We start from the raw sequence: 27,580 nt of genomic DNA on the forward strand, positions 1-27,580 counted from the left end.
CAGTAGGTAGAGGCAGCTTTAAGTCATTTAATGGCTAATTCATTTTGAATATAGCTTTACATTAATTTGTATATATGTCCTGGTTATAAAACACAAGAGATAATGATAAAATAAATTTGGAAATGGTACATTTTTAAAATGCATTTATTTTATAAACCTAACTCTTGGTGGTTTTTTTGGTTTGTTTGTTTTGCTAATTCACATTTATATATTTTTTCTGTTGAAAATATCTTATGGCTACATTCACCAGAGAAGGAACCTGGTTTCTTTATCAAAACAAACTTAAAAAAAATTAGTGTGTTAAAAGCTATTTTTTAAGTTTTCTGCAAAAATTGTTTTTCTTATTAATACACACATTGTACATGATCAGTAGCATTAGACATTTGCTTCCTCTTTCCTATTGATACTCCTTTTTAAGCAAGGTGAAATGATATATAGAATAATATCCAGCTCAGTTTCAATAAATATTATTACAATCATCTTACAACTCCAATAATGATTTTAAAAATATAATTTTAGAAGGTAGCAATGCTTCATTGCACACCAAAGTTTTAGTGTACAGGGTAGAAATATTTTATGAGGCTTCCACATTTAGATATTCGTTCTGTTGTATGTGATTATGTTCTAATTGGTCCTTTCAGGAAATCTTATCAAAATCATAGGTTGACTTTCACTTTAAAGCTGTTAAATCTTATACAATTTATGTAAGTAATGATAGAAAGTTTAAAATACAAAGTAGGGGTGCCTGGGTGGTTGGTTAAGCTTCTGACTCTTGATTTTTGGCTCAGGTCATAATCTTGCAGTTATGAGATCCCACCCCACCTCAGACTCTGTGCTGGGTGTGGAGCCTGCTTGAGATTATCTCTTCCTCTCCGTTTGCCCCTTACCCATTTGTGCCTGTGTGCATGCATGCTCTCTCAAATAAAAAATAAATAAATAAAAATAAAATACAAAGTAATACACAAATTAAGATTACAAATCATCATTTAGAACTCCTACTCTGTCAACAGGAAGGCACATATGTGGCTTTTTATGTGGAAAAAATTCTAAACTGATTTTCCCATTTTTTTAATTTTATAAGAATCTAAATTTAAACCAAAATGTTTCTTATATAGTCTGTGTTATAAATTTCACTAACCCTATTGGTATTATTTTTTTTCTTATTGGTATTTAAGAGAGGAGTGAAACTATTTGTGTAAAAAAAAAATCTACCATTTAAAATAAGGACATATTGGTATTTTAACTATTGAATTTAAAATTATACACATACAGTCAAGAGTTAATTTTAATGCTTTTATTTAATTAGCATTAAGGTATAAATAGAAAAAGTCTAATTTGTATCAATAGTAACTTCATGTTCTCATCAATATTATTTTACATGCAAAAAAGTCCAAAATAATCATTGGACTGTAAGAAATTATTCACGAGAATATTTTCAGTTTATAAAAGTGATATAATTAAGATTTAATTCATTGAAAATACTGGTACATATGTATTACCAGGATTCTAGTCTCATCCCTATGAGGGGATTTTTATCTTTTTGACCCTCAGTGTCCTCATCAACCTCATGTGGGCTCGAAATTAGAGCTGAAGCATTGTGTCTAACTCTCATTAACTGCCTATATGTGACTAAGGTAAGTCATTTTTCTTCCTTATAAGAATGAACATTTTATAAATGAGCTATAATCTCAAAGTTGAATCTAAAATCTTCTATGGAGTCATATTTCTGGAAGAGTCAAATTTAGGGCTTAAACTGTTTTCCTGATAGAATTTTAATACACTATTAATGAATGCTGATTATTATTTCAAACTTTTTCATGAACTTACATACAAGACACACAGGTCTTCATCAAACAATACAATAGCCTACAGAGTGACTTCCATTTATTAATTACTGAGAGGTTTATAAGTGAAAGTAATGGATTATGCATGGATGCCTTTTCCACATTAAGTGGAATAATCAGCTAATTTTTCTTAAACATTATTTTGTAGCCTATGAAAGAAGCCAGAATGTCACCCCAAAGTGTCTCTTTGACATAAAAATTAGTTTGAACTGAAAGCGATTAAGAAGCAAATCCAGAAAAAGCTTTCCTTTTTCTGCTTAGCAGGTATAAAGTTTTCTTTTACTGGAGACAAATTCTTTTCAGGCCAGAGATGGCACGAGAGGAATCCACAAACACACCTCATTCCATTGGTTTTTGTTCCCACAGTTTGCCACCCTTGGAATCCTTGAACTGCTTTTCTTTGTCCTGTCCTTTCTCTACAAATTTGTTCTTAGCTGAAGATGCTATACAAGCTGCTGCTTTGAGTTACTTTTTTGTTGAATTTCTCCTGAATGTTGTCTGCTGTACATATTAACAAGCTATTTTTTTCTTATTAATCTTTTTGTAAAAAAGTCCAAACTGAAACCCTAAAGTGGGTAAAAGTAAAATTTAGCCTCCTTTACATCTACATGTCAATTACAATCCTATATATTTTTCTTCAACATTGTTTCAGTACCTACATGTCTATTAGAATTACAGGTGTTTTTATGTTGATCACCCATCATGACAATTATTTTGAGTTTGTTATAAACAGCTGGAACCATTGAAATAAGGAATCTTCCATTTGTCCAAGGTAATGCGGAAATACGGATGATATGTCCCTGGGCCTCACTAAATTAACTGGGATCTTGCCTATTCTTGCAGTAGATATATCATAAGTATCTCTACATCTTAACTGAGAAAAGTAATATTAAAAATGCAATGAAATCCTTTGATCACTGGAATTATATTATACATTGTGTTTCAAAAGAAATCTAACATCGTTTGAAGGACACATTTTAGTATTACACAAGGACCAGAGGGGAGAAAACAGCTTGCTTTCAAATTCTCAATATATATTGGTGAAGAAGGGTAGTGTCTTGTCTTCCTTGTTGCTCATGCCTCTGCAAAGCTCTGCATGGCTTTGGTTTCAGTGATGGTGGAAATGAGAAGGGTGCTAATGAAGTGTAATTTCTGAGCTGCCTTTGATAGTGTGGCAATCCTTTCAGAATAGAATTTTGGAAAAAATCATCTCCTCTATTACCCATTGCACGTGCTGGCTTCCTTCCATCTCTCTCCTTTTGATGCCTCCCTGTTAATGTAAACTTTTCATTTTCTAGCTTCCTTTCATTTATTTCATTCAGTTTAAATACTTAAAAGTACAGCCATTTAGGTTTTCTGAAACAAATTGTGATTTCTTGATTGAAATTTCTTTTCCATTAAGGAAAATAATAGATAACATTCAATTATGTAAATACTGAATAGCAACGGCTACTCATCTTTTTTTTTCTTTCCCCCATATGACTAATTTTCCCTGGGAACCAATGTGAAAAGATCAATAAAATAAAGGTGTGGAGACAAACATTCTTTGATCAACTTGCATTCCTTTACACTAATCACTGTATTAGTTGCAATCTCTGACATTATTATTTCAGGTAACTCCTTTTGTCCTGTATGAAAATCAACATTCTGTATATACTTCTCATTCTTATTGCTTTTGATCTAGTTTGAAGGCCTAGTTAAAATATATTTTTATAAAATTTAGTGTATACTATGCCTGTAATATACACAAAGCTGCATATTATAATTTTTGATGGATGATATCAGCAAAAGTAATGTACCACATCTGAGAAAGTAATATAAAGCATCAAAGAGTAGAAACTACTTTGCTTAGCTTCTAATGGCTCTAAACCAACAAATAACTTTGCTTTAAATTCATGAAATATAATTAAACTTTAGGCTAAATATTGTCAACACATAGTATAATCTCTTGTTTATTATAGTTACTTGTTTGTAAGTGCAGGTAAGGGTACATTTTTCAGATAGGATATTGTACTCTGAAATAGAGTTGTGCTATGACTCTCCAGAGGGAAGATTTTTAAAACTTTGGTTTGGGTGGTGATGTGAAAACAAGTGAAAATGCCCTCTGGGTACAGAGGTATCAAAAAGCTTTCACAAGTTTCTCCATAGTTTTAAAAAAGACATAAACAAAAGCAAAACCAAAACTTTTTAAAGTCAATTACCTCTTAGTAGTTGGTAAAAATGAGTCAGAAGTTTTTAAAGGAAAGAATGAACGTGGTTGAACATTATGTTCCATGCAATTTTTTAATACTTTTTTTTTTTTTTTTTTTTTTTTTTTTTTTTACCATCTCAGATGTACAGACTACTGAGAAAAACTATGTTTTGGAACACTGTAAATTTTTGTAGCCACTTAGATTTACCACTGTACTCTACAACCAAAGTACAGAACTTGTGGTTTTGTTCATAATCTTAACCTTTGTAACAAGTGCCTAGAAAACTACAAATGATAAAAATTATTGAAGGAATTAATATTAAACCTGATTAACACATCACAATGCAGTTAAATAAATAGTACTGATAATCCTGTTTTGTTAAGAAAGGTTAAATTTTATTGAATATACTCTATTTTAAACTTTATCTTCTACTTGTTCCTATGTTAATGGCAACCATTCCCAAATTCCCAAGGAACTAGATTTTAATCTACTGTTTATTCTGGGACCTGTCCACTCAAAATGAATAAACCTTTAAAATAAAAATTTAAGAGAAAGGAATTTTATTCAACTCTAAGTTAGGATAGCTGCTTGGGATACACGGTCTTGACAAAGAAGAGAGTACTCTAGGAAATGAATATTTGCTGTAGGTTTAAATGTTTTGTTTTTGTTTTTACATTCCAGAAAGTTAGAGTTTATGATTTTAGTGGGTGCAAGGCTGTATGAGTTTGATCTGGGAACCCAGAAGATTTTTTTTTCCTTTGGAAGGCTCCTTTTTGGTGGTGGTGGTTGTTATTTTTAATGAGACAGACCTACTATGTGTGTGCTTGGGGCAGAAATAAAGCCCATGTTGTGAGGTTTTGTGGAGTCATTTTGACCTTGGTAAATGTTAAAGTATACCTTCTCTAGGAGCCCAGGAACAGACCCACAAACATAAATTGAAAATTTCCTTTATGAGGTCAAAAATTCATTTGTTGACAAGATTACTGCAGTTAGGTATTGGGTGTGGATACCATTATTTGAAAAATAAGAATACCTGCAACAAACAATGAATGATAGAGGAAAGAAATTTATTGAATATCTCAAACATACCAGAAACTTTGCCTGCATCACTTAAACTACTTAGCCATTTTTTTCCTCTTACTTTCTCTCTCATTCTGTGGCTGTATTACTCTGGCTTTATACATGAGAAAACTGTGACTCAGAAACATGAAAGGTTATATAGCCAGTTAAGTAGTGGCATTGGATTCAGCTCCTATGTGATTTTAAGCCCAGGACCTGTTTAATTTTATTTACTTTGCATTTGCATTGCACTATGTAGTTCTCTAATACACACACACACACACACACACACACACACATATATATATATATATTTAAACATTGTCAATATTGTACATTCTATTTGGATCCTGTGTGCCATTAATTTCTCCTTCTCATGTCTCAGAAAATTCAGTTTAATATGAAATTTTTTTTTAAAGTTTCATTTATTTACTTTTTGAGAAAGAGGGAGAGTACACAAGTGGGGAGGGGCAGAGAGAGAGAGGGAGACACAGAATCTGAAGCAGGCTCCAGGCTCTGAGCTGTCAGCATAGAGCCTGATGTGGGGCTCGAACCCAGAAACAATGAGATCATGAGATCATAACCTGAGCTGAAGTCAGTTGCTTAACCAACTGAGCCATTCAGGCACCTCTAATGTGAGAAAAGCAAACGGTGCCTACATACTTCATTTTTCAATATACATTCGTTACCCTACTGTGCTATAACTAATTATCAATATATTTCTGCACCAAATATTTTTGGTCTATCTAGACTATAATTAAAGAATTTTACTTTCTTCTTTTTGTCTTTCTCTGTATGGTTCCTTTTTATTTAGTATACATTCTAATATAGACTTTTACTTGGAGAAATTTTCATTTCATTGAAGAGCTATTTTGGGAAACTTTCCATTTTAGTCCTGACATGTAAAGAGCTTGGAAGTCATCACTCTCATCCTAATAAGATAAAGCTTAGCAAACTGAAAAATGAAGGACTTTTCTTGGACTCCTCAGAGAAATGAGGTGCAGGACAAACTGCTACTCTGAAATTTGAGGAGAGGAACCCAGGCAGTCAGAGATAAGGTCTACTTCTTAGGAACAGAAGTCACTGAACCATAAACTGGTATGAACTTGTACATGAAAATTTTGATGAATTTCTTGAGAGTAAATGATTAGCTTTGAAAGTGGGAAACTGTTAGGGCCACAGTTTGAAGGGGAGTCTTACAAACTTTGGTGGGTCTAACCTTTAAGAATCCCACCAGGTTTTCATGGTGAAGAGCCAAGAGGGATAAACTCTAGGGTCTGGCAAGGGGAAGAAAGTAGAAACCATTCTAAATATATCCAGAGCACTCTCCATAAGAGATTACTGTCTAGGGTAAAAGATTTTATCAGAGCCTTATCTTTCATGTGAGAAGGGCATTTCCCTGACTCCAGGCCCCTCTAGCTTTCCCATCTCCACTAACAGGAGAAATACTAATGAAGGTCACAACCTGCAGATGCAAGCCTACTAAAAAGCTGAGAATTAATTATAAGGATACAGAGGAATGGAAAGATTCCACCCATCTTACCAGAACTACCCCCATGACAGCAGGATTCTTCTTTAATTATAGTGGATTACTCCTGAAAGAACTCCAAAGTGCCAGCTCTGTCTGAGGAGAAATTCTTAGGGAAGCCCAAGGATTCCGTGGAAGAATAAAATGGCACTAAAGGAGTTTGAAGCCTCGGATAACTTCAGCTACAGCAAATGTTGAACACAGAGAAGCTACTTGCCAGATTAACATATAACATACTAAGTTCCTATTTATGTCAGTTACTATTACCTGATACATTATGTCTGACTTTAAATAAAATTTTCAAGCAAGCTAAAAGGAAAGGAAAACCATCTAAAGAGACAAATTAAACATCAGAACCAGACTCAGATAAGAAACAGATTTTAGAATTATCTGGCAGGAAATGTAACATTGTGCTAATGGAAAAAAAAATGGAGAATGTTTAAGAGCAGATGGATAATGTAAGCAGAGAGAAAGAATTTTTTTTAATTTTTTATGTTTGTTTATTTTTGAGAGTGAGAGAGACAGAGCATAAGTGGGGGAGGGGCAGAGAGAGAGGGAGACACAGAATTGAAAGCAGGCTCCAGGCTCTGAGCTGTCAGCCCAGAGCCCAACATGGGGCTCTAACTCACAGACCGTGAGATTGTGACCCGAGCCAAAGTCGGGGGCTCAACCGACTGAGCCACCCAGGTGCCCCAGAGAGAAAGAAATTCTAAGGAAAATCAAAAGGAAGTATTAGAAATAAAATGCAACAGAAATGAAGAATGCCTTTGATGGACTTGTCAGTGGAAAGGATATGACTGACGAAAATCAGTATACTTGAAAATATGCCAATATAAACTGAAATGCAAAGAGAAAACAAAGAATGAATATAACAGAACATTTGTAAACTCTTGGGCAGCCTTAAAAGGTATTATAGACATGTAACTGGAATGCCAAAAGGAGAAGAAAGAGATTGGAGTAGAAGAAATATTTGAATGAATACTGGATAAGCATTTTTCAGAATTAATGACATGGAAAATCACTGATCAAGGCAACTCAATGGACACTAAGCAGAATAAATAATTTTGGTTAAGGGTATAATATACTTGATACAGATTTATCAAATAAAGTAATTTTTATGGTGGGATTAAATGAAAGGAGACATTCTGATTCCTTGTCAGACCCACTGAATATGATCGAGGGTTATGATAGGAATGGTTTTTGATACTGAAGTCAACTGTGATTATAGGACTTTCTTTTATGTGATTAGCTAATATGAAGAAAATAGTGACAATAGTAAAAATATGCAATAATTTTAAAAATTTTATAGTTTCCAATTTTACCTTTAATTTTAAATATTCAGCATAAACATAAATTTGAAAATGTCAAATGCCATATTTTTTATTTATTCTGTTGACAGTAGCTAAATAGACATGGTGTATTTTTATTACAACTATATAAAAACTAATAAAAATGAAATTAAATTACCAATTAAGACTTACTATGTTGGCATGCACTTCTTAATCTTGGGGACATTGCTAAGCACAGAATGGAAAATCATTTGCTCTCTTTGCTCAAAGAAATCCACCCGTGGCAAATTTTAAGGTTTCCAAGCTATTTTCATGTTTGTTTGTTATGCCTAAAGGAATCCAAGAAGAACTTATCTGAAACTCTTTTTTGGGATGGTTATATTTCTCTTAATTTAGGACTTGATGCCATGTGGTCTTTACACATAGAACACAGAATTTCTTCATGCTTTAGATGAAAGATTGTATTCACACACAAATGATTTTTTTTAAGTTCATTCTGGGAACGCATTAGGGAGAAACTGAATGCCTTCAAGAATTCCTGGTACTGTGTTAATAGCCATGGTAACAATGAGAGAAAGACACAGTTTCGGTCTTTAAGGTGATAGAATTTGACCATCTATTTTCTTTTTGTCTATTTTTAATTGTTTTCTTGTCTTCTCAGTAAAACAGGTGCCAATAATTTCCACCAATAGCAATTAGGGACACCAAGATAAATGAAATTGTGGATAATTTCCTAAAGTGCTCCCTGGCCCCTTTCCCATCTGGAAAACTGGACCCTGGGTATTCTTCCTCTAAGATACCTTGTCTTGGCTCTTGGAATGGAAAGTTTCTGACAGACAATTTTTGAAACCTTCTTTAATCAATCAAAACAGCCTCTATTGCCTATTTAGTGATATTTGCTCAATATATTTAGAAAAACTGATGCTAGTAATCAGAATAATATATCCTTTTGTCATATGCAAATAGGCAATCCAAGAGACCTTTTATCTGGCAGTGCACATTGTCTGTAAAACTGACCTTTTTTTCTGTAAATTGTTCAGGTTCTAAAACTGACGCTGATGCCACAAAGAGAGAAGTGAAATAGTTATGGAAGTATATAATCAATAAGTAATGAAAAATACTTATTTATTGGACAGTAAATCAATAGGAGCAACTTGTGCCCATTTTCATATTGTCACACACATAACAGATAACTAGGCACAATCAATAGAAAGCTAATTCTTACAGTCCCAAAGAAATGGCTGATTTCATAAATATGTATGTGTTCAATATATCAAGTTGGCACAAACTCCTTCTAAGCAAGTTAGAAATGTCTTATACTGTCCAATTTTCCATAGTCTATTTGTAAAGATTGAAAGTATCAAAACACTATTTTGTACTAAATATGATAACCCTGGCATAACCATGAGCATATATTTTTCATTTATATGTGCCAAATTCTTTACAAATGTTATATCATTAAATATTATAAAAACAATCAGTTGTCACCAGATTTGCATGAGAATATATATTAAAGGAACTTCCAAAGGAAGGTCTTCAGACTGAAAGGATAGGATTCTAGACAAAAATTCAGATCTACAAGAATAGCTGAAGAATGGCAAAAATAAATACATGGGCAAATAATTTTTCCTGATTTTTAAATAAAAAACTTGAGTTATTTAGTGAAGAGATAATAAAATGTACTTTTAGGCTTATGTAGAAGTACAGAACAGTGATATAATGATGATGGATGGATATCAGCAGTTTGTTTTAAGATTCTCAGTGAAATGATAGACATATGATAAAATGGTATAACTCAGGCTGTGATGTTAATATATACTGTAACTCTTAGAGAAGCCATTGGAGGGAAAACAGGTATAGTTGCATGTATACAGAAAGGATAAAAATAAATACTGAAATTAATTGATTAAAAAAAAAACCTTTTTTTGGAACCTCCGTACTGTTTTCCACAGTGAACGCACCAGTTTGCGTTCCCACCAATACTGTAAGAAGGATTCCCCTTTCTTCATATCCTCACTAGCACCTGTTTTTTTGTATTGTTGATTTTAGCCATTCTGACAGGTATGAGATGATACCTTATTGTAGTTTGGATTTGTATTTCCTGATAATCAGTAACGTTGAGCATCTTTTCATGTGTCTATTGGCCATCACTATGTCTTGTAAAAATGTCTATTCATGTCTTCTATTTTCAATTGGATTATCCATTTTTTGAGTGTTGAGTTTTAGAAGTTCTTTATATATTTTGGATACTACTCCTTTATCAGATATGTCATTTACAGGTAACTTCTCTTACTCCATATGTTGCCTTTTAGTTTTGTTGATTGTTTCCTTTCACTGTGCAGAAGATTTTTATATTGATGTAGTCCCAGTAGTTTATTTTTCTTTCTGTTTCCCTTGCCTCCAGAGACCTATATAAATAGAAGTTGTTACAGCTGATATCAAAGGTTATTGCCAGTGTCCTTCTCTAGGACTTTTACGGTTTCAGGTCTCACATTTAGGTCTTTAGTCCATTTTGAATTTTTTTGTGTGTATGGTGTAAGAAAGTCGTCCAGTTTCATTCTTTCGCATGTTGCTGTCCAGTTTTCCCAGCACCATTTGTCGAAGAGACCGTCTTTCCCATTATATATTTTTTATATATTTTTTATATATTATATATATATTTATATATTTATATATAAATATATACATTATATATATTATACATTTATATATATAAATATTTATATATTTTATATATATTTATATATATTTATATATATTTTATATATTTTATATATTTTATATATTTTTCTTGTTTTGTCAAAGATCAGTTGACTATGGGGACGCCTGGGTGGCTCAGTCAGTTAAGCGTCCAACTTTGGCTCAGGTCATGATCTCACGGTTCGTGGGTTTGAGCCCTGCATCGGGCTCTGTGCTGACAGCTCAGAGCCTGGAGCCTGCTTTGGATTCTGTGTCTCCCCCTCTCTCTGCCCCTCTCCTGCTTGTGCTCTGTCTCTCAAAAAATAAATAAATGTTAAAAAAATTTAAAAAAAAAAAGAGGTGCTTGGGTGGCTCAGTCAGTTGAGCATCTGCCTTCGGCTCAGGTCATAATCTCGCAGTCCGTGAGTTCGAGCCCCACATCAGGCTCTGTGCTGATGGCTCAGAGCCTGGAGCCTGCTTCAGATTCTGTGTCTCCCTCTCTCTCTGCCCCTCCCCCGCTCATGCTCTGTCTCTCTGTCTCTCTCTGTCAGAAATAAACATTAAAAAAATTTTAAAAAAGGTCAATTGACTATGTAGCAATTGCACTACTAAATATTTATCCAAAGAATACAAAAATATAGATTTGAATATATATATGTGTGTGTGTGTATTGTATATTTATATATATATATATATATATATATATATATAGTATGTGTGTGTGTGTGTGTGTATATATATACACACACACACACACACACACACACACACACACACACAATATATATATAACGGAATATTACTCAGCCGTAAGAAAAGAATGAACGGGTGCCTGCATGGCTCAGTTGGTTAAACATCCTACTCTTGGTTTCAGCTCAGGTCATGATCTCATGGTTCATGAGTCTTAGCCCCACATTGATTGGGCTCTGCACTGACAGCTGTGGAGCTTGTTTGGGATTCTCAGTCTACCTCTCTCTGTGCCCCTCCCCTGCTAGTTCTCTCTCTCTCTCAAAGTAAGTAAATAAACATTGAAAAAAAGAATGAATCTTGCCATTTGCAATTACATGGATGGAGCTAGAGAGTATTATGCTAAGTGAAAGTTAGTCAAAGAAAGACAAATACCATGTTATTTCATATGTGGAATTTAAAAAACAAAACAAAGGGAAAAATAGGCAAACCAAGGAACAGACTCTTTATAGAGAACTGATTGTTACCAGAGTGGAGGTGGGTGGGGGATGGGCAAAATAGGTGACGGGGTACACGTACTGTTATGAGCACTGGGTGTTATATGGAATCACTATACTGTATACCTGAAACTAATATCACATTTATGTTAACTGGAATTTAAATAAAAACTTAAAAATAAAATAACCTAAAACGTTATTCTAAAATAAACAGTGGAGGAAAAAAAATAAGGGGGGATTGAAAACAAACGAAGACACATGATTATTCTCATTTTACAGGTTAGGTCCAATACTAAGAAAAGTTAAGAAACTTGCCCAAGATTAGATAGCATTTAAAGGAAGTTCCATGATTCAAACACAGACCTGCCTGAATGATTCTTATTATGCTCAGTTCCTAAATGGTACTGAGTAAGCATCTTAATTACAATCATTACTGAAGGATGGCACTTTTGACTGCAGTGTTAGATTGGAGTATTAGAGTATAAATAGTTCTGCTGAAAAGATACTTGTAGATAAAATTTTGAAATAAACTTCATCTAGGTAACAAATTATTCATATTCCTATATTTTCCTTCCTACTTTATGATTTTAACTTGAAAAGCAGCCATTAAAAAGTGAAATAAAATCCTATAACTATATACCAATTGAAGAAATAAAATATGATAAAAAAATGAAGAAATGCAAAAGTAGGAGAGAAGAGACAAAAATAGAGGAAAAGATGAAAAATAGGTGTAATCATATAGCTACATTAATGTAAATTGACAAAGTATTCAAAGTTAGATTGTCAGAATGTGTTTAAAAACACAAGACCCAATTCAATGATGTCTTCACCGGTTGTACTTTCAATATGAAGACTGATAATTTATAAGTATAACTATAGGAAAAAGATTTAATATAAACCTTAATGTTAAGAAAACACTGTATTTATATGACAAAAATATATACTTAAGGAGAAATAGTATCACTAAGGATAGAGGGATATTTCAGAGTTATAAAAGTGTCAAATCTTCAAAAAAACATAATGCTAAAAGTAGATCACATGATAGGACATCAAAACCATGAAATAAAAATAGACAAATACAAGAATGAATAGACAAAATTTATTAAAATTGTTGGAGATTTAGCATTATGTTTTAAATAGAGCAATGAATAGAGAAAAGGTAGACAAAAAGTAAGGAAGCAACATGTTTCCTGACATGACAGAAAAATTATAATAGGCTTATAACTAGAAGAAACTATAAAAATTAGCAAAATACATGTGGCAAAGTCTTTAGCCCTGGACTGGACATCATAAGATGGCGATTGCTAATAGAAATTAAACTCATAAGATGGAACTTATGATCAACCCAGCCTATGAACAATTCTCCAAAGCAGAAGATTGTAATTTTGTTGAGTTAGAGAGGTTGAGATGAGAATTTGGGGCTATTGAAGCCCCTAAATTTGGAATCTAGGAGGGTGGGGCCCTTAGGAAAGAAGTATAATGAAAAAAAAAACAGGAGCCTGACTGGGGTTCCCCATGGGTTTTTGATTGAGAGTTAGGCTCATGTAAGTGCATCAGGGCAAGATAATATGATGTTTACAGAAGAGCAGCTGCTGTGAGGTTGTAAGAAGAAAAACAAGTGTAAAAGACAAACATCCTGAGAAATCATTTACAGTGTCCTAGCCAGAATACAGAAAACATTTTAATGCCCAGGACATTTACCTGAGATACCAGAAATACCAAATTTAGGAATGATGACTACTCTAAAAAAAGGACTACTCTGAGCACTCTTACTAAGTTTAACACCAAGCTTCAACAAGACCTACAGGGGAGACAGCATTTGTAGATTAAGAACCACCAAGCTAGATCACCTTAGGAAACACCTTTAAGTTTTCACTTATCTTCCCTAATTAAATACTAAACCAAGTCTACATAGGTTATTAGGCAATAATGAACTACCTACTAGAACAAACATTAACATTTTCAGTACAAGATAACAGAATGCATAGCTTCTAAAATATATCACCCAACATGTCCAGAATGCAATTAAAAACATTGCCAGACATACAAAACCACAGTAAAACATTATCCAGAGTCAAAAGAGAAAGAAGTCAATATAAATTGATCTCAAAAGACTCAAGAAATAGGGTTTAATCCACAAAAACTTTAAACAGCTGTTATAAATATATTTAAAGGCAAAGAGATCACCTTCATGAGTAAAAATGTAGGTATTTTAGCATAAAAATATAAAAGCAGACATTGGAAATTATAAAACAAAATAAGCAGAAATGTTCTCTGATATAGAAAAGATCTGTCAACAATAGCATAAACAGTTGGAACAGCTGAACAAAATTATGCTATGTTTATTACATTCTTTTTTTTTTTAATTTTTTTTTTCAACGTTTATTTATTTTTGGGACAGAGAGAGACAGAGCATGAACGGGGGAGGGGCAGAGAGAGAGAGGGAGACACAGAATCGGAAACAGGCTCCAGGCTCTGAGCCATCAGCCCATAGCCCGACTTGGGGCATGAACTCACGGACCGCGAGATCATGACCTGGCTGAAGTCGGACGCTTAACCGACTGTGCCACCCAGGCGCCCCTGTTTATTACATTCTTAATGTAGAAAATGGGAGAAGGTTGAGGGTAGGAAGAGTGGGAATCATGAAATGTGAAGTAGAAAGTGTGCATTTTCATATAGTCAGATGTGGGGGAGTAAGAATTGGGAAGTGTGAAGTGTCAAGTGTGAAGTTTACAATGGCAGACAGTTAATGCGACACATATTTTAGTAAGTTAGGGATATCTGTATTGAAAGAGGTGGGACTTACTAGCCAATAGAAGAAGAAATTGGAAAACTAAAAATATTTTATTTTAAAAATGTTTATTTTTGAGACAGATGGAAGGAGTGCATGGGAGGGACAGAGGGAGAGGGAAACAAAGGATCCGAAGTAGGTTCTGTGCTGATGGCAAAGAACTCGATGCAGGGCTCGAGCTCCTAAATCATGAGATCATGACCTGAACAGAAGGTAGATGCTTAATCAACTGAGCCACCCAGGTGACCTGAAAAATAAAAATATTTTATTAAATGAAAATATAGGAAAAAGAGTAAGAGCTTATTAAAAGCTTGGGCAATAGAAAATAACAAGATGATACACTTAAACTATATCAATAATTATATTAAATCTAAAAGGAATAAACATTCTACTTAACAGACATAGATTTTTAAACTGGATAAGAAAGCAAGATGCAGGGGCACCTGGGTGGCTCATTCAGTGAAGCATCCAACTCTTGATCTCAGCTCAGGTCATGATCTCACAGTTGATGAGATTGAACCCCACATCAAGAACCCCAAGAACCCCTGATTGGGATTCACTTTCTCCCTCTCTCTCTCTCTGTCCCTCCCCTTCTCATTCTCTCTCTCTCTCTCTCTCTCTCTCTCTCTCTCTCTCTCTCAAAATAAACTTAAAAAAATCCAAATTTATGTTGTCTACAGAAACACATAGATTGAAAATAAAAGGATGAAAAAATAAGCATATCTCACAAACAGCTGAAGGAAGATGATGTGAGTCTATCAAATGTCAGACAAAGTAAACCTCAAGGCAAGGAGTATTATAATATATAAAGAAGGGCATTCCATAATGATAAAAGGAGTAATTCACTAGGAAGAAGTAGGAAGTCTAATATAATGTGCATGTAATAATAGAGTTTCAAATGATGCAAAAGGAACCCTTACAGTATGAAAGGGAGAGATAGAAAAATTCACAATATTGGAAGCACTATTCTCTTGGTGATTGAAAGAAATACACTTTTCACTATGTAGAAAGTTGTTAATGTGCTATTGCTGCTATAACAAATCACAAATTTAATGGCCTAAAACAACACATATAGTTTTGGAGGTCAGAACTCCAAATAGGTCTCACTGGGCTGAAATCAAGATATTAATTAAATGTTTGTCTTTTTCAGGCTCTAAGAGAGAGTCTGTTTTTTTTTTTTTTTCTTGCCTTTGCAGCTTCTAGAGGCTTCCTGCTTTTCTTTCTTTTGGCCCCTTTCCATCTTCAAAGGTAGCAATGGCTGGTCGTGTTTTTCTTACATCTTGAGTCTGATATAGACTCTTCTGCCTCCCTCTTCCACATTTAAGTATCCTTGTAATTACATTGGCCCAACTGGTTAATCTTGGATAACCTCCCTATGTTAAACCAGCTGACTAGCAAACTTAATTCCATCTGCAACCTTGATTTTCCGTTGCCATGTTAGGTAACACCTTCACAGGTTCTGGGGATTATTATGTGGCCTATGTGGCCACTGATCTGCATACCACAAAATTATACCTCAACAAAATATAATGAAAAGAGAAAATAATGTTAAAGAGACTGGCATGAAAAAGTCCCAATATGTTTAAACTAGAAATATAAATCTTAAAAAATGTTAAACACTACTTAATATTTTTAATATAAATTTCGAAGGTTTCTGTCACATTACAGTTTCCTATTGCAAAGCTATCCATTTCTTTACGTGCTAGTCTCCTTTCATTCAAGGTCTGCGATGACATGAGACAGAGTCAGACTTCTGGTTTCACTCTGGATTAACAGATGCATGAGAATTTACTAGAAATAGCCTCTGTTGGTTTCATGCCATGGTCTAGATGGTTGTATATTTCAGGTATTCTATGTGAAGTTAGTCTGATTGAGATGGATGATTTTTTTTTTTTAATTTTTTTTTCAACGTTTATTTATTCTTTTTGGGACAGAGAGAGACAGATCATGAACGGGGGAGGGGCAGAGAGAGAGGGAGACACAGAATCGGAAACAGGCTCCAGGCTCTGAGCCACCAGCCCAGAGCCCAACGCGGGGCTCGAACTCATGGACCGCAAGATGGTGACCTGGCTGAAGTCGGACGCTTAACCAACTGCACCACCCAGGCGCCCCAATGGATGATTTTTTTTAATGTTTATTTTGAGAGAGAGAGAGCAGGTGAGAATGGGGGAGGGGTACAGAGAGTGGAGAGAGAATCCCAAGCAGGAGCCATGCTGACAACGGGACTCAATTTCATGATCCTGAGATCATGACCTAAGCCTAAATCAAAAGTCAGATGCTTAACTGACAGCAACCCATGTGCCCTGAAATGGATAACTTTTGTCAAAGCTTCATGACTCAGATGTCCTTTACCCTCAGTATCAACTTCCTGTTTACCTCGGCAATGATGTTTCTGAATCAGAAACCAATGTGACCTATTTATTTAAGTAAAAGAAACAACTATGACCTAGTGTTTCGTTTTTTGTTTTTCTTTTGTCTTTTGTGTGTGTGTGTGTGTGTGTGTGTGTGTGTGTGTGTGTGTGTTGATAAAATTTCTGGTTTTGCCCTTTCTGTTTTGAAGACACAATGGTATTGGTTTTAATTTGGGAAGAAATTACCTTACCTATTAACTTATTGGTACCAACCACCAAGACTATAATTTGTCCCTTATCTTTTTTTTTTTTTAATTTTTTTTTTCAACGTTTATTTATTTTTGGGACAGAGAGAGACAGAGCATGAACGGGGGAGGGGCAGAGAGAGAGGGAGACACAGAATCGGAAACAGGCTCCAGGCTCTGAGCCATCAGCCCGGAGCCCGACGCGGGGCTCGAACTCACGGACCGCGAGATCGTGACCTGGCTGAAGTCGGACGCTTAACCGACTGCGCCACCCAGGCGCCCCTGTCCCTTATCTTTTAATGGTTACTAGTGTACTGCTGTTCTATGGCTTTCTTTTATAAAATATTTCAGTTATTAGTAACTCACATCATACTGATTTTCGGTATGCATGCTTGGATCATTGCTGTAATTTATCTTTCCTTCTATTTATTTGGTTTGCTATTGACTTCAACTGCAGTTTTGTTACTATCCACTGTCAACATTTGTTCTAATATGACTGTTCAAAATCTGTCACTGGAGAAGATACTCATTAAATCCCACCACTAAGGAAAATCAGCCAACGTGGGTAAATTTATGTTCATTTTTGGATTCCACTTGTTTACATTTACATTGTTCCAATTCAGTTAGGTTGGAAAAGCTCAGCTCCACAGATACATAATGGTTAGTATAAGTTGGAACATAATTTCCTTGCTATTACAATAAGCAATGCGATGATAGAAAGAGCAGTGGATTTATTTTCAAGAGAACTGGGTTTTGGACTCAGGTTGTTTTTTTAGGATATGTATGTGTAATTCTCCTTGGTCTTCCTCTTTGCTAACACTTAGGAGGATACATTACATAAATCTCTACATTTCCATCCATCTGCAAGCCTACCTGATTGTAATCCAGCTGCCTTTATGATATAAAAATACACTGGTATAAACTATAGGTATGTACATCATAACTAATTGGATTTTTTAAGTGAAATTAGGGATAATTAGATCATATCTCTATTTTGCTATGGAGTTTTAGCAGTCTTCTGCTCTAAGAGTACTACTTGAAACATGGAATAAATAAATATTTTTAACTACATAGGTCATAAATTTGACCGATAAAGCCATCTCTTATACCCTTAATTCCTATAAAATAATATTTTATAATGATAATATTAAATATTTAATTATTAGAAAATTATATATGTGTACATATGTGGATATTATATATTTACAGGAATATAAAATAATAATTAAATACCATTTTGGGAATTTGGTATCCTAGGAGCCTGTTTTACTTTTGAGATCTCTTTCAATTGCTTATCTTACTTTCCCAATGGACTTGTCCACATTTCTTAAAGCAAATTAGAGACTATAAATATTTTATCATAACATTTTTTAAATTATTTTATTTAAAAAAATTTTTTTACATTTTATTTATTTTTGATAGGGAGAGACAGAGCACAAGGGGGGAGGGGCAGAGACAGTCAGAGACACAGAATCCGAAGCAGGCTTTAGTCCCTGAGCTGTCAGCACAGAGCCCAACACGGAGCTCAAACTCACAAACCATGAGATCATGACCTGGGCCGAAGTTGGACGCTTAACTGACTGAGCCACTCAGACGCCCCCTTTTTTTTAAATTATTTTTTTAAACATTTTATTTATTTTTGGGAGAGAGAGAGAGAGCAAGCAAGCAAGCAAAGACGGGAGGGGCAGAGAGAGAAGGAGACGCAGAATCTGAAGCAGGCTCCTGGCTCTGAGCTGTTAGCACAGAGCCCCATGCGGGGCTCAAACTCAGGGACCATGAGATAATGACCAGAGCTGAAGTCAGATGCCTAACCGACTGAACCATCCAGGCACCCCACATTTTTTTTTAATAAATGAGAATCAGTTGCCTTTTGTCTTGTTTTTTTGTTTTGTTTTGTTTTTTTGGTTTCGTTTTGTTTGTTGTTGTTGTTGTTTTCTTAGTTTCACAAATCCAGTGAAGGCTCAGTGCTGTGAGTGGAGATCTGCTGGGATAGCAGGGGATCTCTGGACTTCCTGGGTAAGGCTCTGGTCAGCTTCTCCATGGATGACAACCTCTTCCTCAGACCCATACCCAAACCCTTGCTCAGGTAGGGGCAGTCCAAGCAGCCAGGTCCCCTAGAGGTCCAGGTCCCTGATGGTGGTCACAGTGACAGTGTGGTTGGGGTGATCAGTGCTGCACCAACTCCGTGTTTGCTGTCACCAGCCTGTCTAGTTTGTCTGCCTCCTCCAGAGCCGCCTCTTTCTCTGCAAGGGGCTTCAAGTATTCCTGATGGTGCTCCTCCCAAAGCTGCTTCTGCTGGGAAGAGAATCAAAGCCAAGGGTGGCTACTTCTAAAACTCAGTATCTCTTGCAATTATGAGGGACCACTGTCTTTTCTTTTCAATTCACATGTAGTGTTCACAAACCATTAGATTCATTGTACTTTGCTTCAGAAGCTCAATTAAATAAAGTTAAGGAGATGCTCAAGATCTGCATCTAATATGGGCTTTAGGGGTTAATTACTCTGAAAACTTGACATCTGTGTTTTACATCACTGAGGTCTTGGTTACCACCTAAAATGTAAGATTCCCTTGATCGTTCATGGTCTTTTATGCTCTCATTACCACAGGGACTTGTCTTTTTCTCTCCGGTCCCACATCCTCCCACTATATCCTTAGGAAAATAAACATACAGACCAAACTCCTGAGCCATCTGGAAAACTTGTTCTCTAATAGACAAATGCACTTACCCTTACTTGATCTCAATATACTCTCTACATTGTATCAAATGGAACTCTTTACCTTTGAGGTTGTCATTTACTCTTTGGCTTCTCAGGACTACTGACTCATTCACACTCACACATTCATACCTCAGTATTAGGATGTGAGTTTATTCATCCTCACTTCAAAATATCACTTTATAATCATTGATGTTTTTTATGTTTATATAAATCTCTCTTATGCTTAATGTATATATATTCTTATCCACTTAAAATCACTCTCTATTCAACTTTAGTACTTTAGTGGAATCTATAAGGTAATAAATAGATGATTAGAAATATTGAAACCTGGATTCTTCACTCAAAGTCTTGCCATCATGATCAAGAATTTCGAATTGTCCTGTGGATGAACTAATAACTCAGTATCCCTACTTATCTACCCCTGCTTATGTCAGCCAACATCCAATTTCAAATTGAATTGAATTTATTGTCAATAGGATGTCATAATTGTTTTAACAATAGACAAAAAAAGCCTAATTTGGGTCACTTAAAGTTTTATATTGGTAAATTCTCCCACTGAACATAAGTTGGGAAAAGTTGCACATAATCTACTCCAGCACATCACTGCTGATAGCCCCAAACTGATTTACTTTAAAAATTTCATATTCCTGAGGTGCCTGGGTGGCTCAGTCAGTCAGGCATCCGACTTCAGCTCAGGTCATGATCTCACAGTTCTTGAATTCAAGCCCATGTTGGGCTCTATGCTGACACCTCAGAGCCTGGTGCCTGCTTTGGATTCTGTGTCTCCCTCTTTCTGCCCCTCCCCTGGTCATGTCCTGTCTCTGTCTCTCTCAAAATAAATTAACATTAAAAAAAATTAAGGGTGCCTGTGTGGCTCAGTCCGTTGGGCATTCAACTTCGGCTCAGGTCATGATCTCAAGGTTCTTGAATTCAAGCCCCACGTTGGGCTCTATGCTGACACCTCAGAGCCTGGTGCCTGCTAAGGATTCTGTGTCTCCCCCTCTCTCTGCCCCACCCTGACTCATACTCTGTCTTTTTCGGTCTCTCAAAAATAATAAGCATTAAACAAATCATTTTAGATTCCAACTCTTTACATGTAACTTGCTATTAACTCAGTTACCTTTAATTGTCTTTCTTTATCTAATATAAACTTCAAAATAAATCACAATAACTTTCCTGATACTGAAATTGCTAATTCCCACTGCCCTCTGTTTCACAGTTTTGCAAAACTTTAACTTTAGATCAGTCCTCCTAGTCTTTTCTATACCTATCCTAAGCTACTAAAGTCAAACTGGTGCAGCCACTTTGGAAAGCAATATGCAGGTTCCTCAAAAAGTTAAAAATAGAACTACCCTATTATCCAGCAGTTGTACTACTAGGTATTTGCCCAAAGAATACAAAAATACTAATTCAAAGTGATATGTGCATACAGATATTTGTAGCAGCATTATCTACACTAGCCAAATTATGGAAACAGCTCAGATGTCCACAGACCTTAGGTATTTTTAAAGAAATTTGGGGATAAAGACAAATTAAGACACTATATAACTAAGCTAGTTGCTGTAGGAGATGCCTCAAAATTTCAGTGGTTTAAACATAAAACTTTACTTCCTCCCAAGTATTAATTCCATAATGAGTTTTTCTGATAGGCAATAGAAACCACATTTTATTTATGTTTGAGAGAGAGAGAGAGAGTGAGTGAGAATGAGTATTTGAGTGAGGAAGGAAAGGGAGAGAGGAAGAGAGAGTACGGAGGCTGAAGTCAGGTTTGACCTCACCCAAAATAGGGGTTGACCTCACCTGATGCAGGGCTTGAGCTCTCCACGAGATCATGACCTGATGCCTAACCGTTTCAGGTGCTTAACCGACTGAGTGACCCAGGCACCCCTAGAAAGCACATGTGACTCAAAGATCCAGGGGATTCTGCTGTCTTCACCACATGATATCCAACTTACTCTGGATATCAACATCCAGTGACCAACTAAAGAAGATAATGGAGAATGGTGTGATGGCCACTTCTAAAAATAGAATTGCATCACTTCAATTTTTTTAAATCTCAGAAAACTTCAGAAATTCTGCAAGATGAAGTCTAGCTATGTGACTACCAAAGGTTAAGATTTGGTAATCAAGTAGTATATTTTGTTCATGCTGTGGCAGACACTGAATAATAGTACACCCAATTCATCTCTCATGTTTGCCACTATGATAGAGGCTATAATAGCTAAGTATCTGCTCTTCCATCATTCACGTCCATTTGGTTCAATTATCATTAGTGAAGCATAATCAAAGACTTGTGGAATTGTTCTTAGTTTTATTTATTTATTTTGGGGGAGAGAGAGACAAAGAGAGAGAGAGAGAGAGAACGAACGCACAGAAGAGGGAAAGGGGGCAGAGAGAGAGAGAGGGAGAGAGAGAATCCCAAGAGCAGGCTCAGTGTTGTCAGCACAGAGCCCGATGTGGGACTTGATCTCAAAAGTCATGAGCTCATGAGCTGAGCCAAAACCAAGAGTCAGGTGCTTAACCAACTGAGCTACCCAGGTGCCCTCAAGACTTGTGGAACTATTCTTATCTGCTTCTTTCCACCTTTTTATGGTAAATGTTTATATGGTGGCTTAGTCTGTCCTAGCCATCTGATGCCTCTGAAGATAAGGTCAAAAGAATCACATATTTGTTGTGCCTGATAGCATTGCATTATTAAAGAAGTAAATACCTACCTCTAGACTTCTGTCAATAAATGGAGTCTGATTGCCTTAAGACAGTCCTGTCAGGTATTTTATAACTTGCAACAAAAATATTCTTAACAGATACATCTTCCATCTGGGATCTTACAAGTTAGGTGCTTTTTTGTTGTTTTTCTTAGGTTATTATTTTGGCAGTTAGTGTTCTACATATATTATGTGTTCTAATTTAATAAAGAAAAAGTGATGCATAAAATAAATGTATTGTTATATGATAATAAAATATGTGCTTGCTATGAAATATAAAAAGTGTGAAACTTCCATGCCTATGAATTTCAAGGTTTTTTATTGTATTTTCTAAATTCTATTATTATTAACTTGGACGTTTAATTAACAAACTTGAATAAATTCATGACTGAAATATAAAACATACTTTTTTCTTTAAATATTTCCTCTTTTAAAATTTTTCTTTGTGAGAAACTCTTTATATATGGTGACTTTTTAAAACCCATTATCCCCAATGGTTGATACATATTGCTACCTATTTATTGCTAGAGGAAAAAAAATATTTTTAACATTATTTTTGAATAGGTGACATATTGATGTTATTCAAAGTCGGAAACACAGATTGACTAAAAACGCATACTGAATTTCCATTATGTCCTTTGACCTGAGCCACCTAGTTCTTTTTCCCAAGGGGAAAGAATCATATCGATTTCCTATATATTATTTACAAGACTCTATGAATATATAAGCACGTGCTTATTACAAATATATAATTTCCTTTACTTTGGCAAGTTCATATTTTCATTTGCATTACCATTTATAAATATTAGAAAATATGTGTCAAGTTATTGTTTAAAAAAAGAATTGTTGGGACACCTGCGTGGCTCAGTTGATTAAACATTTGACTTCGGCTTAGGTTATGATCTCCCAGTTTGTGGATTCAAGCCCCGCTTTGGGCTGTCTGCTGTCAGTGCAGAGCCCACTTATTATCCTCTCTCCCTCTCTCTCTCTGTCCTTCCCCTACTTGCACTCTCTCTCTGAAAAGTAAATACTCATTAAAGAAAAAAAAAAAGAATTGTTAAGCTTTCCTGTAGCCATGGATGTTTATAAAATACTTCATTTTGGTCTCATTAATCATTCCTAGCCATACTATATCACTATTATGTATAATTTTAGAATTTATTTTTATAATTTGTGAGTGTTCTGGAAGATACAATATGGATACTTTCACTGTCCTTAGTCACAAAAAATATGACTCAGAGTTCATCTGCATTGAGGGAAGTGGAGTTTTGTAGCAGATTGCTGTGCGTGATACTGGGATCAAACTGCTTTCTAACTGAGCAGCCTTCAACTAACCCTGCTTGTGTTAGCCACCAACCCTTTGTCTCTAATTTCAAAGGGACCCTTGATAACAGTTCTTAATCCTTTTGAGGGTTCTTCCATGGAAATCAACTTCTGCCCACTTTTTGTTTAGATTTCAGCTATCTCATAACTGCTTCTGATTACCCTTTGTTTATCTGCTTTCTAGCTGACAGAATCTTGTTGCTGTTGTCACATCTCTAAAGTCTCTATCACTGTAGTTTTATACCTTAAAAGTAATTTTTTTCACAAAACGAGATTTCACGATGACACAAAATTAAATATGCCTTTAATCTGCCTTCTTAACCTGGAACCCTAACCTAAATTTTAAAAGTATTCTTTCTCTTTCCAGTATTTAGAGAGATAGAAGATAGAATAGTACTTGGTTACATAACGTGGTCTTCAATTATACTATTTTACAATGTCTTGAATAGTTTCTAATAAGTTGGAACTAAAAAGACTGAACATATGTTTAAGAACATGGGTCTTTTCTTACATGTACAGGCTCTCTTTGTAAATATGAGCAAATAAACTGAAAAACAAATATCCTTTAGTTTTATTTAAATTGATCATGAGAGAATGAAAACAAACATCCAAAGTAAATAAATATATAAAATTATACTTGTAGCACATCTAGCAAAATGGAAGAGGACACTAAGTGGCAAAATCTGAAATTTTTCTTTCAAATTAAATATTAGGCTAATATATCTGGAACTTTATCTAAATCTAGATTTACATGATCACAAAATACATGCTCATGATATTGTTAAAAAGTAAACCATACATTATGGGGAATCTTGTGAAGCTAGATATTCAGCTGGTTTATGTATTTGAAATGCAAGGAAATCAGGCAAAGTCCTGTTTTCTAATACCCTATTTTCTCATGTTTGGGTAGTAGTTATTAAAGAAATGACCTTGCCATAGCTCTTAACCATGAACATAAATAAAACTACCAATGTCTATAAAGATAGCTAACATTTGTTTCATCCTATTTAAGGAACTAGAAAAGTTGATAACTTTGAAATAGTTGGTGGCTTTTTGGCTAAAAAAAAGCTAAATTGGAAGAAAATTCTTGGCATTCTATTTGCTTTAGAAACCATTTTGAATTTTCACAACTGATGGGTTTTTATGGATTTTGTGAGGACAAAAATACTGCACATTGTGATGTCCCGTTTGTTTCTGCAACACATGCATAGTTCAACATTATTATGGGATTCTTAAGTGATTTTTTTTGTTTTGCTTTTTTTTTCTCTGCTGCCATGAGAGTGGATCTCTATGAGCTAAACCTTGAACCATCATCACCTTTTCAAGTGAACTTGTGAAAATTAGGGAGAGAAATAGTTGTCAAAGTACATAGTATTCACTGGTTTCATTGACCATGTCATGGAAGAATTTATTCAAATCCAGCAAAAGTTTCACTTGTTTAAAGATTAAGACAGTGGCCCACTTTCAGAACAATATAAAAATAAAAGGTGAAACCATATTGTGGTGCATTGGGTGGAATTCTATAGATGTATGTACGTACGAGTGACTTAAAGCCTTCAAAATTCAAAGTCCTGCAAGTCAGAATTACAAATACTGCTTGGGTCAAGCTGGTAGTCCACATTAAAGTTACTTGAGAAAGACAACTATGCAAATTCTCCCATTTAATTTATCTGCAGGCAGGAATCTGCAGAAACGTGGAAACCCTAAAGAAAATTGTCAAAGGTTACTTTTGCTCAGATGACCTTAAAATTGAAACATGGATTTGTAATCCTTTCTTTGCTGACATGGACAGCAAATCAATGATGCAGGCCTTGCCAAAAATGACCTCACTGACTTAAGGACAAAGGGAACGATGCTTCATGAATTTCACTCAAGTCTTAGAGAATTTTGTTGTTCCTTGACACAGACTTATCCTCATTTGTCAAAGTGAGCTATGGGAGTTTTGATTCTTTTTCTATATGTCCTTTTAATTCAAGGTTTCAGCACTTAGTGCATAAATATTAAAAGTGAAAAATTGGAGATCAAATATAATATTTTGCTTTAGGTCACCCAATAATTTAAAACATTTTCAAGCTATTTAAAGACAGATTTTAATTGAACTATATAAACAGAAATAAATTTGACATTTTGATTTATGTTCACAATTTCTTTTTCTTGGAAGTAGAAGGTAATTAATGGATGCCTCAGTATTTTTAAGCTCTTTCCTGAATTTTCCCTATAACACCTAGCCTTAACAAAAATTGGTACTTCACAAGATTCTGCTTTCTTAAGTCTTCCAAGTGGAATTTGGTCATTTTATCAAAATCCATATGTAGTTATATAAGTTTGAAATATCACTTTCCTCTTCCCCTCCCTAACCAGTGTCTTTTTGAGACCCTGTCCTCTATTAATAATAATAATAAACAATAAAAACAAACAAATCTTTGATCTTTAAGGTTTATACAAGTTGTTTATAATTGTGTACCCTTATTCATTTTCTCAATAAGTTATTCATTATTTTCCCTCATTCTTAATGACTTTTGCTTCACAGCCTAGAGTTTGAGCAACTTTTTGTATTTGTGAATGATCCATCCGAAATCCTGCCCTCCTGCTTTCTTGACCTCTTTCCAATGACCTTCTGTTTATCCAGCCCCCTCTCCTTTTTTATTTTTAAGTGGCCATACAATGGGGTTTATAATTAATCCAAGCTCTTTTGTTTGTTTGTTTGTTTTAGCTTATTTATTTGGGGGGGGGGGCGGGACAGAGAGGGAAAGAGAGAATCCCAAGTAAGCTCTATGCTCAGCATGGGGCCCAACATGGGGCTCAACACCACAACCATGGGATCATGATGTGAAATGAAATCAAGTCATATGCTTAACTGACTGACCCACCCAGGCACCCCTAGTCCAAACTCTTCTAACTTTGAATCACAATTCATGTATACTAATTTCTGACCATTCTATACCTCCAAATTTCTGATTGTCTAACACTTGGAACATATACAATTCAATTTTGTTCAATTAAATTAAATGTAAAAATCAAGTATTGTAAGTAATACATTTTTTCATTATAAAGTATAATATAAAATAGTTTATCTCAAGAAAATAATTTTCCATACAAAATTAAGTTATATTTTTCATGTATGAGTTCAATGTAATTTTCAAAAAATTCTGTGATCCTGAAAAATTTTATAGGTCATAATTTTATGTGTATGCATGTATGAGTATATGTATATACATATATACATTTTATATGTATACATTTATATGTGTACATTTTATATGCCCATATACACAGAAACACATGAGATTTTTCATTAATTTGTGGATATTTTTCTCCACTGAAAAAAGAAGAATATTAGCTATTTACTCAATTTATTATTTTCACTAAATTTTTGATATCCAAATAGCAGGAGGGATGTTTTATGTTTCCTTATATCCACAACAAATTCTATGCACGGCATATGCTCAATAAAACCCCTAATTTTAAAATAATAAATACTAAAGTCTTACTTAGGTTTTGAAATGCAACATGAAAAGCATTATAAGAATAAGGAAGGCATTTAGTGAATATATAATTATTTTAAGCAGAAGAAGCCTTACTGGAAATGATGTTGGTAGCAAACAATCAAAGATTGCTGACTGGAGAGACTGAAAAGAAAGAGAAGAGCAGAAAAATATGAAAATATGTAAT

This window comes from Leopardus geoffroyi, chromosome B2, assembly GCF_018350155.1.
Source record: "Leopardus geoffroyi isolate Oge1 chromosome B2, O.geoffroyi_Oge1_pat1.0, whole genome shotgun sequence".
NCBI lineage: Eukaryota > Metazoa > Chordata > Mammalia > Carnivora > Felidae > Leopardus > Leopardus geoffroyi.